We start from the raw sequence: 15375 nt of genomic DNA on the forward strand, positions 1-15375 counted from the left end.
TTTTCAACTTGTGATTCTTTGAATTAGTTGTAACTTTGGATGCTCATTTTCGTTCTTGTTAAACCTAGATCTCGTTTATTCGTACTTTAATTATTATTCAATTTATTAAGACCTTGTTTTATACCATGCTTTCATTGGAACCCATGGTGACGATGAGTTCGATTATGAACTAATCGTTCTCATGGGATTCTAGCGGATTTACTTTTGGATTTCAATAATTAATTTGTTTCAATATCTTGGTGTGTGGTGATTGTATGATATCCTAGTATTGGTTGTGCTTATTCGTCTTATGTGCGTAGCTAACATATAAGATAGCGTGTTAATCTCTATTGAAGCGACAGTGAATATAAAGGTTTAGAACTTGCCATGCTAGCATAGGTTCATGTATTTGTTATGCATGATTCGTAGGTAATTTTAACCATCTTGCTAGCTCTATGTAATCACGATAGATAACTTGCGCATTAAACCTTTATGTTTTCAATTCTTATAGATATATAAGGACTAAGCATAATTGGTGTCTATTCAACTTCTATCTCTTTTGTGGATGCTTGGTAGTAGGGTATTCGTACAATGAAAGTTGGCGTTTACTAGTTTTGTGTTATCTGATTAGTGTCATCACCATTACATGCTAAGGTTAAGAACAATAAGGCTATTGAATGAAGTATTTAATGAAGTTAGAATCCCATGTTTGTCATATATAGTAATTCAACCTCAATTCTCTTAGTTAATGTTATTTAGTATAATCTCTTAGTTTAATCAAAACCCAATTTGTTATTTGTCTTAGCATTGAGCGATAACCATACATTGTTACATAGGTGCATAAATTGAACTTAATCTAAACCAGTCTCTGTGGGAACGAATCTGATTTGTATCTTATACTACTTGTGAACGCGTATACTTGCGTGAATATTAGCGCGTGTTTTCGCCCTAACAAGTTTTTGGCGCCGCTGCCGGGGACTCGGTGTTAATTTTTAGTTTATGTGCTTGTCATCAGTGGTCGTTAAAGTTCACTGACTCGGACTCTTTTACTCTCACGATTTATTTTTTTGTGTTTCAGGTACTCATTACAATGGGAGATCCAGCAGCACGAATGAAAGCCTTGATGGATTTTTCTCAACCCAAGATCAATGACATTCAATCTAGCATTGTCCGGCCAGCTATCGCAGCTAATACCTTTGAGATCAAGCCTGGCATAATTCAATGGGTGTTGAATTCAATCCAGTTGGGGGGTTCTCCAACGGAAGATCCCAATATGCACATTAGGGATTTCATTGAGATCTGCGACACCTTCAAGTTTAACGGTGTTTCCGAAGATGCTGTGAAGCTGAGACTGTTCCCATTCTCTTTGAGGGACAAGGCTAAGAGCTGGTGACACTCTCTACCAGCTGGTTTGATTACTACTTGGGAAGATCTTGCTCAGAAGTTTCTTACTAAATTCTTCCCTATGGCGAAGATAGCTGCAATCAGGAATGCTCTTACTCAATTTATGCAGCAATCAAGAGAATCTTTATATGAAACTTGGGAGCGCTACAAGGAGATGCTTAGGAAGTGTCCTCATCATGGAATGCCTGTTTGGATGATCATCAATTGTTTTTACAATGGTTTGAGAGCACAGTCTAGACCCATGCTCGATGCAGCAGCAGGCGGAGCATTATGGGCAAAGAGCTATGAGGAAGGTTATGATCTAATTGAACTGATGGCTGCTAATGAATATCAGTATCCAACCCAGAGATGTCCACATGGCAAGGTAGCAGGAGTTCTTAAAGTGGATACAGCTATGGCTATCACTGCTCAACTAAAGGCGTTGTCTATGAAGATCGATTATCTGGCTAACTATGGTGTTAAGCAGATAATTAGTGTTTGTGAGCTGTGTACAGGTCCGCATGTGACGGAGCAATGCGCTATATCTAGTGACTCAGCTCAGTTTGTAAGCAACTTTCAGAGATCGTAGCAACCAGTTCCAGACACTTATCATCCTAACAACTGGAATCATCCTAACTTCAGCTGGAGCAATAATCAGAATGCGATGCAACAGCCGTTCCAGCAGTTTGGAAATAAGCTATTCAACCCTCCTGGTTTTCAGCAACAAATTACACCAAAACAACAAACTCATGGTGCATGTCTATCTTCGAATGAAAAATCTGAATTGGAGGAGTTGCGGCTTATGTGCAAAAACCAGGCTCTTATATGCCAAAGCCAGGCTGTTTCTATCAAGAATCTGGAGAACCAAATAGGGCAAATTGTTAATGCCTTATTAAATCGACCACCAGGAACACTTAATAGTGATACAGAAACAAATCCAGGAAAGAAGGAAGTTGAAGAACAGGTGAACACCATCACCTTAAGGTCTGGAAAGGTCGCAAGCCCCCAAATTCAGCAAGACGAAGAGCCTGAAAAATCTCAAGTTCCAAAAAATGCAGTTTTGGCTGAAGAAGAAGTGCAGAAGGAAGTAGAGGTGGAACCAAGGAAGACTATTATGGAACATACTCCTCCTGAGGGTAATACAGGGGAGAAACAGATCTATCCTCCACCTCCTTTTCCTAAGAGGCTGCAAAAGAAAAAGCTGGATAAGCAATTTGAGAAGTTTTTGGAGGTGTTCAAGAAACTTCATATCAACATATCTTTTGCTGAAACTCTTGAACAGATGCCTAGCTATGCGAGGTTTATGAAAGGTATTCTCTCTCGGAAAGTGAAGCTCGATGACTTAGAGACTGTTGCTCTAACGGAGGAATACAGTGTTGTGCTGCAACAGAAGTTGTCCTCCGAAGCTTAAAGATCCTGGAAGCTTCACTATTCCTTGCACCATCGGATACTTGTCGTTCGATAAGTGTTTATGTGATTTAGGAGCTAGCATCAATCTGATGCCCTTATCTATCTTCAAGAAGCTTGGTCTGCCTGATCCGAAACCAACATACATGTCATTGTAACTAGCTGACCATTCCATCGCTTATCCACGAGGCATAGTGGAGGATGTCTTGGTCAAGGTGGATAAACTCAACTTTCCTGCTGACTTTCTAATTTTTGATTTCGAGGAAGATAAGAAGATTCCCATTATCTTGGGAAGACCATTCTTAGCTATAGGCCGAACTATGATCGATGTGCAAAAAGGAGAGCTTTCGATGAAGGTTTACGATAAAAAGGTCACTTTTAATGTGTTCAAGGAAATAAAGTTACCCACAGCTAAAGAGGAGTGCTTTAAAGTAGAGTGGGTCGACTCTATAGTAAATTCAGAGCTTGAGCAATTGCCAAAGTCAGAGACCTTAGAGAGATCCTTAATTGGGAAATCAGTTATTGATGACAAGGAAGGAGCAGAGCAACTGCAGGTTTTGAATGCACCTTCGTGGATGAGGAAGTTGGATATGCCATTCGATTCTCTTGGGTTAGCAGAGCTAAAAATTTCTCAGGAGCATTTTGAACCATTTATTCAAGAAGCTCCCACACTTGAGCTCAACCGAATGCCAGATCACTTGAGTTATTCATTCTTAGGTTCACCGCATGATAAGGGTTTAGGATATATTTTTGATGATGTAGAGAGTGGCTGGACGGATATTCCCGTGCCTACAGAGGGTTCTTCTCATGTGCAACAGGTAGTTGATAGGACTGGTGTTGGTGATGCACAGTATAGAAGATTGACTAGGCGTATGGAGGCCATGCATATCATCCACCAATATTTTACTGAAGATTTGACACACGCTTTCGGTACTGTTGTTCGAGACACTGGTGGCGAGGTTGATTGGCCACCTGATCCTCCACCCGACGAGGGTGATTCTCCCGCTAATTAGGTATGCCTGAAATCCTTATTATTACCTTCAATGAGGACATTAAAAATTTTAAGTTTGGGGGTGATAATGTAAGGATTAGTAGTGTGTGTGTCCATATAGATTCATATAGATTCATATTGCATATTTAGTTATAGTTCATTCATATTTTTGAATGATTGTTCATTTAGGACATATTTGTTTGTTTTTATGTGATTTCATATAGTTTCATTTGCATGCATATTTAGCATTATTAGATATATTTGATAATGTCATGACTAATATGATTTATGTTTAGTTTTCAGATCTTACTTAAATAGGACAAATCAGTACTTAACTGAAATCAACACTTATACTGAAGTCAGAACTTAAGTCATCAGTACTTAAGTTTCAGGAGATATTTATCAAAAAATAATATCAGGACTTAAAAGAAACATTCAGATAAGGAAGGCGGCTGATTAAAGGAAGAGAAGATCGAGACAAACTGTAAGAAGAGATATGCATGAAGAAGGAATTCTATGAAGAATAGAATACTTGGAAGAAAAGATATCTGATTGATATATTTTATGAAGCAGAATTATATTCCATATCAATTAGTGATTATCTTGTAACTGTGTAGTATATAAACACAGACATAGGGTTTACACTATAAGTGTTATTATTATCGAGAATATTATTCATTGTAACCCTAGCAGCTCTCGTGATATTTGTTCATCACTGAGAGAGGACAGTTCCATACTGTAACAGAGTTTATTGATTTAAATAAAGTCTGTTTTCTAGTTACTTGTGTTATTAGAATTCGATTTGATTGTGCTATACACTGTATTCACCCCCCCCCCTTCTACAGTGTGTGTGACCTAACAAGTGGTATCAGAGCCTATCTGTTAATACACAAACAGTTTAAGATCCAAAAACAATCATGTCTGAAGTAGAAACTCCAACTAAGCCCACCAAAACTGAAGAACCTCCAAAGACACAAATCCATAGTCGATATGAGACTATTAGAGTTCCCATTCTGAAGCCATCTGAATATCCCGTATGGAAGGTGAGGATGACCATGTTTCTGGAAGCAACTGATCCAGAATATCTTGACAGAATCAATGAAGGGCCTCACAAACCAACCAAGCTCGCTGTTGCAGTTGCAGGTGAAGCAGCAAAGTCAGTACCACAGGAGAAGAGCAACTACACTACTGAAGATATCGCTTCAATTGCTAAGGATGCTAAGGTATGACACTTACTGCATAGTGCCATTGATAATGTAATGTCAAATAGGGTAATTAACTACAAGACTGCAAAGGAGATATGGGATGCCTTGGAAACAAGGTGTCAGGGAACTGATTTGATTAAGAAGAACAGGAAGACAATACTCACTCAAGAGTATGAACACTTTGACTCAAAGGCTAATGAGTCATTGACTGATTTATATGATAGATTTGTCAAAATCTTGAACGATTTGTCACTGGTTGATAAGGAGTATGATCTTGAAGATTCAAACCTTAAATTCCTGTTAGCTCTTCCTGAAAGCTAGGATTTGAAGGCAACAACTATAAGAGACAACTATAATCTTGATGAAATGAATCTTGATGAAATTTATGGGATGCTCAAGACTCATGAACTTGAGATGGAACAAAGAAGCAAGAGGAAAGGAGGAAAGTCAAGGATAGTTGCTCTTAAGGCTGAAGAAGAATCCCCCAAGGCAGCTACCTCAAGGAAAGGCAAGGGAAAAGCGCTCATCACAAAGTCTGATACTGAGTCATCAAGTTCTGATAGTGATGATGACTCAAAATCTGAAAGCTTTCCTGAGACGGATGCTGATAAAGAGATGATGAAGCTGTGTGCTCTTATGGTGAAAGGAATCACAAAGATTGCATAGAGGAAGTTCAGGAAGGGAAAGAAGTTTTCCAGGAAAGGTGCAAGTTCTGATAAGAAGAATTTCATAAAATCTGAAGGCAAAAGAGGGAAGTCTGACAGAGGAGATTACACAAATGTCAAATACTACAATTGTGGTGAGAAAGGCCACATATCTCCTGATTGCAAGAAAGTGAAGAGTGACAAAGGCAAGGCTCTTGTCACAAAGAAGAAAAACTGGACATATACCTCAGATTCTGAAAGTGAGGAGAATTATGCCTTAATGGCAAATGCTGATATGGCAAGTGCTGAAAGCAGTTCTAAAGCTGCTGAGTTAAAGGTACCTCAAACTACTTATGCCTTTCATACTGATGATATTAATGAGTTGAGAAGATATCTTAAAACCATGTTCATTAGCTATAGAGATCAAACTTTAACATGTGAAAGATTAACTTCTGAAAATCTTGCTTGTAAAAAGAGGAATGATTATTTAGAAAAAGAGTTAGTCATGTTCCATCAAACTCAGAAAGATAGAGATGATGCTTTCTATGTTAGGGATGAATTACTTAAAATGAATGAATCTCTAAAAACTGAGTTAAAGAAGGAAATAGAGATTATCAGGACTTGGACTAACTCTGGCAGAACAACTCAGAATTTGTTAAGTAGTGGAAACTGGAAAGAGGGCTTATGATATGGAGATGATAATAATGATAAAGGAACTGTAGAAATTAAACCTATAGTTGTTAAACAAAAATCAAAGTTAAAACCTGTTAAGTTTGTAGCTGTAAAGTCTGATACTGAGAAATCAGAAGTTAAAAAGGAATTAACTTCTGACAAACTAAAACAGGAAAAGACAATTGAAGTAAACGTAGGCTTAATGATAAAGAAGCAGCTTAAGCATAAGCTGAAAGAAGTTAAGAATGCAAACAAGGTAAAATCACCTAGGAAAAATAGGAATGGAAAGGAAGATGTGAATAAAAGCAATGATTATAAGCCTGTTCCTGATGCTCCTAAAAAACGTGTCATAACTGTGGAAGTTCTAACCATCTGGCTTCTTTTGGAGGAAGAATAAGAACATAAACTCCTTACCTTCAAAGTCAGGAGTTAAGAGTCAGTCTATTAGATATAAACCACAAAATCCTTATTTTTATTGTGGTAGTTTATGGCATTCCATTTATACTTGTAAGGAATATCATAGTTTGTACTATGATTATTATCAATTAAAACCTTCTTTAAAGAAAGTTAGCATTGTTCCTTCTAGTATAAGTTCTTATACAGAGTCTGATAGTGTAAATGCTGATAAGAAAAATGTTAACATAAACTCTGATGCTAAATCCGCTGCAAATATTAACAAACTTAATAAGGCCACATGATCCAAGCAAGTCTGGGTCCTTAAAACTAATCATTAGTGGTCGTTGTGATTGCAGGGCAACAGGAAAAACATCCTAGTTCTGGATAGTGGATGTTCAGGACATATGACTGGAAATACAACCCTGCTATCAGACTTTGTGGAGAAGGCTGGCCCAAGTGTTTCTTATGGAGATGGCAACTATTGGAAAAACATTGGGATATGGAAATATCAATCTTGGGAATGTCATCATTAAAGAAGTAGCTCTAGTCACAGGACTTAAACACAATCTGTTGAGTGTTAGTCAAATATGTGACAGAGGTTATCATGTGGATTTCTTTGAAGAACACTGTGAAGTTGTAAGTACATCTACATGCAAAGTTGTTCTGCAAGGTTACAGGCGTGGTAACATTTATGAAGCCAGGTTTTCAACAAGTACTGATGGTTCTGCAATCTTTCTAATGAGTAGAGCATCAATTGAAGAAAGCTGGAAATGGCACAAGAAACTCTCTCATTTAAATTTCAACAATATAAATGAGCTGGTCAAGAAAGATCTTGTGAGAGGACTGCCAAAGTCAGTATTTGCTCCTGATGGCCTTTGTGATTCTTGTCAGAAGGCTAAACAAAGAAAATCTGCATTCAAGAGCAAGACTGAATCATCAATTCTTGAGCCTTATCACCTACTACATGTTGATCTATTTGGTCCAGTGAATGTCATGTCTATTGCAAAGAAGAAAAATGTTATGGTCATAGTGGATGAGTTCACCAGATACACATGGGTGTATTTCTTGCACACTAAAAGTGAAACTCCATCTACCTTGATTGATCATGTCAAGCAACTGGATAAATTGGTCAAAGATTCTGTGAAGATAATAAGAAGTGATAATGGCACTGAGTTCAAGAATTTGATCATGGAAGAGTTCTACAAAGACCATGGAATTAAGCAGGAATTCTTTGCTCCTGGAACTCCACAGCAAAATGGAGTTGTTGAAAGAAAGAATATAACTCTCATTGAAGCTGCACGAACTATGCTTGATGAAGCAAAGCTACCAACATATTTTTGGGCTGAAGCTGTGCAGACTGCTTATTTTACTCAGAATGCAACACTCATTAACAAGCATGGAAATACACCATATGAGATTGTAAAGAAAAAGAAGCCAAATCTGAAGTATTTTCATGTATTTGGATGCAAGTGTTTTGTTCTTAAGACTCACCCTGAACAGCTATCCAAATTTGACTTAAAAGCTGATGAAGGAATTTTTGTTGGATATCCATTTTCCACAAAAGCCTTCAGAGTCTACAATTTAAGAACAAGGGTTGTCATGGAATCTATCAATGTCTCTTTTGATGATAAGAAGATTACTGGACTTGAAGATTTCAATGATCATGATCAGCTGAGATTCGAAAATAAAGACTCAAATTCTGATACTGAAAATCCTGAAAGTCTAAATCCTGATAATGCAAACTCTGATGGATTAAACTCAGATGTTATTGAAACTGTGGTGACTACGTCAAAGGAAGATGCACCTGTGCAGGGGGAGCATACTGAAGATATATCCTCATCTCAAGAAGCATCAGAACATACAACTGGCTCTTCAAGTTCTGATTCATCAAGTTCTGATAAGCCAAGTTCTGATAGTTCTGAAAACTTAAATTCTGAAGGATCCAACTCAGAGAGCATAGTTTCAGGGGGAGCATCAGAAAATGTTGATGAAGATAGCATGGATCATGGGGGAGCATCCAGTTCTAGGGAAAACCTTCCATCTGCAAGGAAGTGGACTAAATCACATACACCTGACTTAATTATTGGAAATCCTGATACAGGTGTCAGAACTAGAACAGCTACTTCAAGTGAATGTCTTTACAATTCTTTTCTTTCTCAAACTGAACCAAAGAAAGTGGAAGAAGCTCTTCAAGATGTTGATTGGGTGCAAGCAATGCAGGAAGAGTTGAATGAATTTGAAAGAAACAAAGTCTGGACCCTAGTGCCAAGACCAAAGAACAGATCTGTTGTTGGTACAAAGTGGGTATTCAGAAACAAAACTGATAGTGATGGCATAATTACAAGGAATAAAACAAGGTTAGTTGCAAAAGGATATTCTCAACATGAGGGAATTTATTATGATGAAACATTTGCACCATTTGCTAGATTGGAAGCCATAAGGATATTTTTGGCTTATGCTGCTCACAAAAAGTTTACTGTCTTGCAAATGGATGTGAAAAGTGCTTTTCTTAATGGAGAATTGGAGGAGGAAGTATATGTGGAACAACCTTCAGGCTTTGTAGATCCCAAATATCCAGATCATGTCTAAAGGTTTGATAAAGCACTTTATAGCCTTAAGTAAGCTCTAAGAGTATGGTATGAGACTTTAGCTCAGTTTTTCTGGAAAGTGGATTTAACAGAGGAACTATAGACAAAACACTGTTCTACCTCAACCATGGAAAGGACTTACTTCTAGTTCAGATATACGTTGATGATATCATCTTTGGTTCTACAAATGACAGACTTTGCAAGAAGTTTGCCAAACTGATGCAGTCAAGATATCAAATGAGTATGATGGGGGAACTTAGCTATTTTCTGGGCCTTCAAGTCAAGCAGAATGAAGAAGGCACTTTTATTTGTCAAACCAAGTACACCAGAAATTTGCTGAATTTGGAATGCAAGATTGTTCAAGTGCATCCACTCCCATGGCCACTGCAACAAAATTGGATAAGGATACTGGTAAATCAGTAGATATTACTGATTACAGAGGTAAGATTGGCTCTCTACTCTATCTAACTGCTAGTAGACCTGATATCATGTATGCTACCTGTCTTTGTGCAAGATTTCAAGCAGATCCAAGAGAATCTCACTTAACAGCTGTGAAAAGAATTTTCAAGTATCTTAAAGGAACAGCTGATCTGGGATTGTGGTATCCCAGAGAATCAGATTTTAAACTAATAGGTTACTCAGATGCAGATTTTGCAGGTTGCAAAATTGACAGGAAAAGCACAAGTGGAAGCTGCCAATTTCTTGGAGGCATATTGGTTTCTTGGTTTAGCAAGAAACAAAAGTCAATTTCCACATCAACTGCAGAAGCAGAATACATTGCTGCAGGAAGCTGCTGTGCACAAATTTTTTGGATGAAGAATCAGTTACTGGATTATGGGTTAACATATTTTAAAATCCCTATTTACTGTGATAATCAAAGTGCTATTGCTATGACAGGTAATCCAGTTCAACACTCAATGACAAAGCACATAAGCATTAGGTACCACTTCATAAGGGAACATGTGGATGAAGGTACAGTAGAATTGCACTTTGTTCCAACAGATCAACAACTAGCAGATATCTTCACAAAACCACTATGTGAAGCTACTTTTACAAGATTGGTAAATGAACTTGGAATGGTTTCAGGTTCTTTCTCTAACTCTGCTTAGCTTTTATTCTGATGCATCAGACTTTATGATCAGTATTTACAGATATTACTCTCTTTGTGTATTCTGTGCCTAATTGAAAATTGCTAAAGTACTGATTGTTGTCTGATGTGAATTTCTAAACTCTGATAGTGAAATGACTGTTTCTGTGACTATTCAATCCTATGAGGATAATTGTGCTAGATGCTGACCAAGTAGTCTTTAATATACACTACACCATATATGGCAACTCCCAACACTTTTTTTGGTGTTACAAGCAAAAATGTTACCATACACCCCCCAAAATTGATCTAAGCTAACATATTTTTTAACGTTGCAGTAGAGATTAGAAAGTGTTACCATAGGCAGGAGGAAATTGCAAATTGTAACATAAAAAAATGTTAGCATTGATATCAAAAAATGTGTTACCATAGAACTGAAATTTTAGGCGGTTCTTTTTTTTCTCTATGGACAACATTTAGGCAGTTCTTTTTTGGACCAATTTTTTGGGCGGCCCAAATTTAACTAATACCCCGCTCATTTGTCTTGTCCTAAATATCAGAAACACATCTCAAAAACATACACAAACACTCTCTTCAAACAGTTGGTTCAGAGCTATTGCAGAAGATGAATTAGGGTTCAGACCTAATCAGAGTCTTCTCAGTTGGGTTATAGTTGTTAGGTTTGAGCTGGGCTTGAGGTGAATTAGGGTTCAAAAATTGGGGCTTTTCTTATTCTGATATAGTATTTAAGTAATTAGGGCTTTCTTTTCAATCGAGCTTTTCTCAATCGGGTTTAGGGTTTGAGTAATTGGGGTTTTCAATCGTGATTGAATCGCCGAATGTTTCTCGTTCTGATGTGGGTTCCCCTCTCTCTCTCTCTCTCTCTCTCTCTATCTCCCTCCCTCCCTCTCCGTCTCTCAATTTTCATGGCTCTTACTGAAGCTGTTGCTTCCCAAATTGAAATGCCCATAAAATCAAGAGTTAATGTTGTTGGGACTGACAATTAGGGGAATGTGGCTGCTAAACTTATTGTTTCCCACACTTTAAAGTTCGGTTCTTTTCATGGTCTGTTGCTTTCTTAATTTTTCTAACTTTCCAAAGTTTGTATTTATTTGCTATAATTGTTTGATTTTATATCTATTATTGTGTTTAATGCGTGATTTTTGTGATGTAACTTATTTTTAATATGATTATAAGAATACCTTTTTAGAATCTTATGTTGATTTAGCCAAAATGTTCTTGCAGTACCAGACCTTGAAAATGTAGGTACTGATTTAGTACTACGATTGAAATATATCTTTAATTGTGAGCGTATATGTTTAAGTAGATAATAAGACTGTTGGTAAACTAGTTTTGGGTTATGCGGTGAAAGATGCAACCATGTTAGTATTTGTTACCCTACATTAGTTTATGAAGGATTAACTGTTACGTGTTTATGGGGGCCAATATTGCTGATGAAGTAATGTGAACTGTTTTTTATTACAGATGTTCTGTTTGAGTATTTAGACGAAGCTGTTGAAAATGTAGATTAATTAACTATGGAATGTTGGCTATGCAGATTGCTATCGAGAAATTTAGAGAAGCAACAGTTGGGTATAGAGACAATAAAGAGATTGCGGATAAATGAGTTCAACATTTCAGCACTAAATACTTCATGGTCTCAGCTGAGTACAATAAACTTGAGCCAATATTGTAAGAACTTATAATCTCACATTATAACCTATTCTTAGGGCAATTGATAATCTACTTAATGTGCTTAAAAGTTTAGTGGTAACTACATGGGTTTTGTACTAATCACATTACATGATTTTCTTCTTTATATAACTCAGTCTCACTTTTATAGATATCTATACCCCTTTTCCAAAGAATGGGGTATGTCATCGAGGCAAGTTGGAATATGCCACTGGCTATAGAAAACTAGGCACAATATGTGTTGAATATGGAGATATCAATGAAACTGCTAAGAAACTTGTGCTTAAGTAATATGTGATTGCTATTTTTCTCATATGATGAATGATATGAATTGAAACTTTTTTGCATTTTTAGTTTCTCATATGTTACTGTTACATGATTTAATATCAGTTGGGATCGGTAGAAGCTCATGTATGCAAGGCATATGCACAAAATCTATGTTATGGGACTTGTAGTTGTTGGTAGAATATGGGCAGTGCCAGAAATTAAAGGAATATCAAGGTCAACTAGGTCCGAAGATAAAAAGCTAAAGTTAGCTGCAGGGGATTGCAATTCAAGAATGGTAAGTGCCTTAAAATTACAAAGAAGAACTCTATACATACTAAAAAACATGATGCACTTTGAATATCGGGATAATCTCTTCTTATTTTTGCTTTGTCTGTTCAGTTGATCAATCAGAATTTCCTCAGCTACTTCAGTCACGATCTAATCCTTCTATTTGGATCAGGATAAGGCAAATGAATCTAAGGAATTTTACGGGGAAGTTCTGAAAACACATCACACTATACAGTAAGGTTTTTTTTCCTGGTAAAATAATAAAAAATAGTTACGTTCATATTTTCATGCCATACATGCCTACGTTCAGGTCTTTAGATAAAGTAATGTCTGATTTGGAAATGGAGTTAGCTGCAAGAAGGGTCGTGCAAGATTCCATACTCACAAGCACACCTATTTCTGATGATGTGGGTGTAGTTGAATCGACAAAGTGAAGAAAGTATTTAATGGTTATTGGTATTAACACAACTTTCAGTAGTAGAAAGAGAAGAGACTCTGTTCGTGGAACATGGATGCAACAAGGTTAAGTAAATCCCTTTTGAGTGCATATTTCTTTTATGGCAATATTTATTTCTTCATCTTTTTTTCTTAATTATTTAATATAGGTGATAAACTAAAGAAGCTTGAAGATAAAAAAGGAATTATAATGAGATTTGTCATAGGCCACAGGTAGGTAGATATCGTAAGATTATAACCAAGATTTGCTCAAACTTCTAGTACATACAAGTTGAACATGGATACTCAATTAGTTCAAAAATTTGGTAATGTTATTTTGGTTATCCTTGGTTGAGATAGGTGATCAATATCATTATAAAATTATTTAAACAAAAAAAACCAGGATTTCTTGTTTACTATATAGTAGATATGATATTAAGTATACTAAAAGTATTGAAATTTTTTGCCAAAACACACACACATATATGTTTCAAATCATACTAAATATGCATCTCGTATAGAATATGTCATCAGTGCTACACCATTCAACCAAACTCTAAGCCATTGAAACACTTATCATCATCTATTACAACCTACCAACTCTGTAATGTTTCATCAAAAACCACGAAACCATCCTTTCAAACATTAATTCAGAACAGCATCAGTGATCAAGATAAGAAGAAATCAAAGATCAAATGGCTTGTTCTCAGCCAAGAGGGAAGAACCAAACTCGATATTCGACCCGATAAACAATTCTATGATTACCCGAGATTCGTTAGTCATGTTGATGACAAGTTTATTTCTACATTGACAAATGTTTATAGAGAAAAGTTAAGGCCTGATACTGAGATTTTTGATGTCATGAGCTCATGGATTAGCCACTTGCTAGAGGAAGTACAGTATAAAAGAGTTGTCGGCCATGGATTTAATGCATAAGAGCTTGCTAGGTATCCAAGGCTCGATTATTTTTTTTGTCAAGGACCTTAATCAGGATCAAGATTTTGAACTGGAGAGTTGTAGTTTTGATGTTGTTTTGTATACTGTTAGTGTCCAATATCTTCAGCAGCCTGAAAAGGTAGGCCAGTTTAATTCTTATTTATCGTGTATTGTATATATTTTCTATAAACTAACTAGTCACCTAGCTGGTTTTCTAGTCGCAAACCAGTTATTAATTATCTACAGCTTCTTCTTTTTACTAATCTTATCAACTTGTACCTCACAGATTTTGTATAAAAAATGTTATTAATTGTTTCAGCATAAATTTTTTGTAACAAAATTCTACTTTTTTGAGCTCTAAAAGTTTTAGCACACATGCTTTTCTCTTGTTATTTTTTAACATTTTATGTATTATATATAAATATTATATAGGAACAGATGATGGAGCTAGCACAAGGGAGGGGAAAGCTGATATTTGAAAACCTTTAAATGTCCGGGTGAAAGTTATAAATAGGAGTAAATTCTCAAAGTCTACTTCTCAAGAAGAACCTGCATCCAAAGCTGTTTTATTTTTGTTGAGTTGGAACTTTGTATTTGTTGAATTTGAACTTTGAGTAACGGTATTAAGTTAAATATGCATTTAAGATTTTAAGGTTGCAAAGTGTCATCAAATGAAATTTTTATGTTGGAAAAATAATAAAAAATATTATAATATATACAAGAGTGTTACACTAGAGATAAGACTAGAGTGTTTATAAAAAAAGGTGTTACAATAAGCGATAAATATGTTACCAAAAAATTTAATTATTTTATAGTATTGTGTTACAGTAGCAAAAATAATGTTGCAAAAGAGTTTATTATAACATGTTTTTTGGTGTTACTAAAGGTTTAAGGGTGTTGTTAATAGAATTATGGTTACACCTGTTTGGTGTTACCATAGATACTCAAAGTGTAACCATAGGGGGTCTTTGGTTACACTTTTACCTATGTTACTAAAGGTTCTAAAAGTGTTACTATAGACCCCTATTGTAGCACGAGCAAATCCAACACCATCAAATTTTCAAAAAGTGTAACCATAGCCCAATTTTTTGCTTTAGGTAACACTTTTTGGCCATTTTTACACTTTTTTTTGGGTGTTGCTAGAGGCCATATATGGTGTAGTGATACTAAAGATCCCATGTTTGAAGTAATTATTTATGTGGAAATCTCTTAACACAAGCAAACTCTGATATTGAGCTTAGTTCAATTTACTTTGTGTATCTTATTACTAAGTCAAAAACTAGAATAGTGCTTCTTATCTGTTAAGTTTTGATGTTAATAAATCTGGTGGATGTACTAAGTGCTGATAAACCTCACTTATCAAAAGAAAAAGGAAAAGAAAAGGGAATAAAAATCAGGTACTCCT

General features: G+C 36.0%; 1 long non-coding RNA gene and 1 other non-coding gene across 8 annotated transcripts; one reads left to right on the plus strand and one right to left on the minus strand.

Annotated features, from left to right (window-relative positions):
- Positions 1-1459: 1459 nt before the first annotated feature.
- LOC141716402 (small nucleolar RNA R71) lies at positions 1460-1566 on the minus strand. The gene has a single exon (XR_012573114.1). It is a non-coding gene; the product is annotated as a small nucleolar RNA R71 (small nucleolar RNA).
- Positions 1567-10921: 9355 nt separating this feature from the next.
- Positions 10922-14684, plus strand: LOC141713295 (uncharacterized). Of its 7 annotated transcripts, none has more exons than XR_012571937.1 (7): positions 10922-11208; positions 11911-12044; positions 12435-12606; positions 12711-13121; positions 13205-13268; positions 13913-14109; positions 14403-14684. It is a non-coding gene; the product is annotated as an uncharacterized LOC141713295 (long non-coding RNA). The 7 variants fall into 7 exon arrangements; XR_012571939.1 differs by having other exon boundaries at positions 12711-12833; positions 12951-13121; positions 13913-14684; XR_012571933.1 differs by having other exon boundaries at positions 13913-14684.
- The last annotated feature ends 691 nt before the right edge of the window (positions 14685-15375 follow it).

Source organism: Apium graveolens, chromosome 3 (genome assembly GCF_009905375.1).
Source record: "Apium graveolens cultivar Ventura chromosome 3, ASM990537v1, whole genome shotgun sequence".
Classification (NCBI taxonomy): Eukaryota; Viridiplantae; Streptophyta; class Magnoliopsida; order Apiales; family Apiaceae; genus Apium; species Apium graveolens.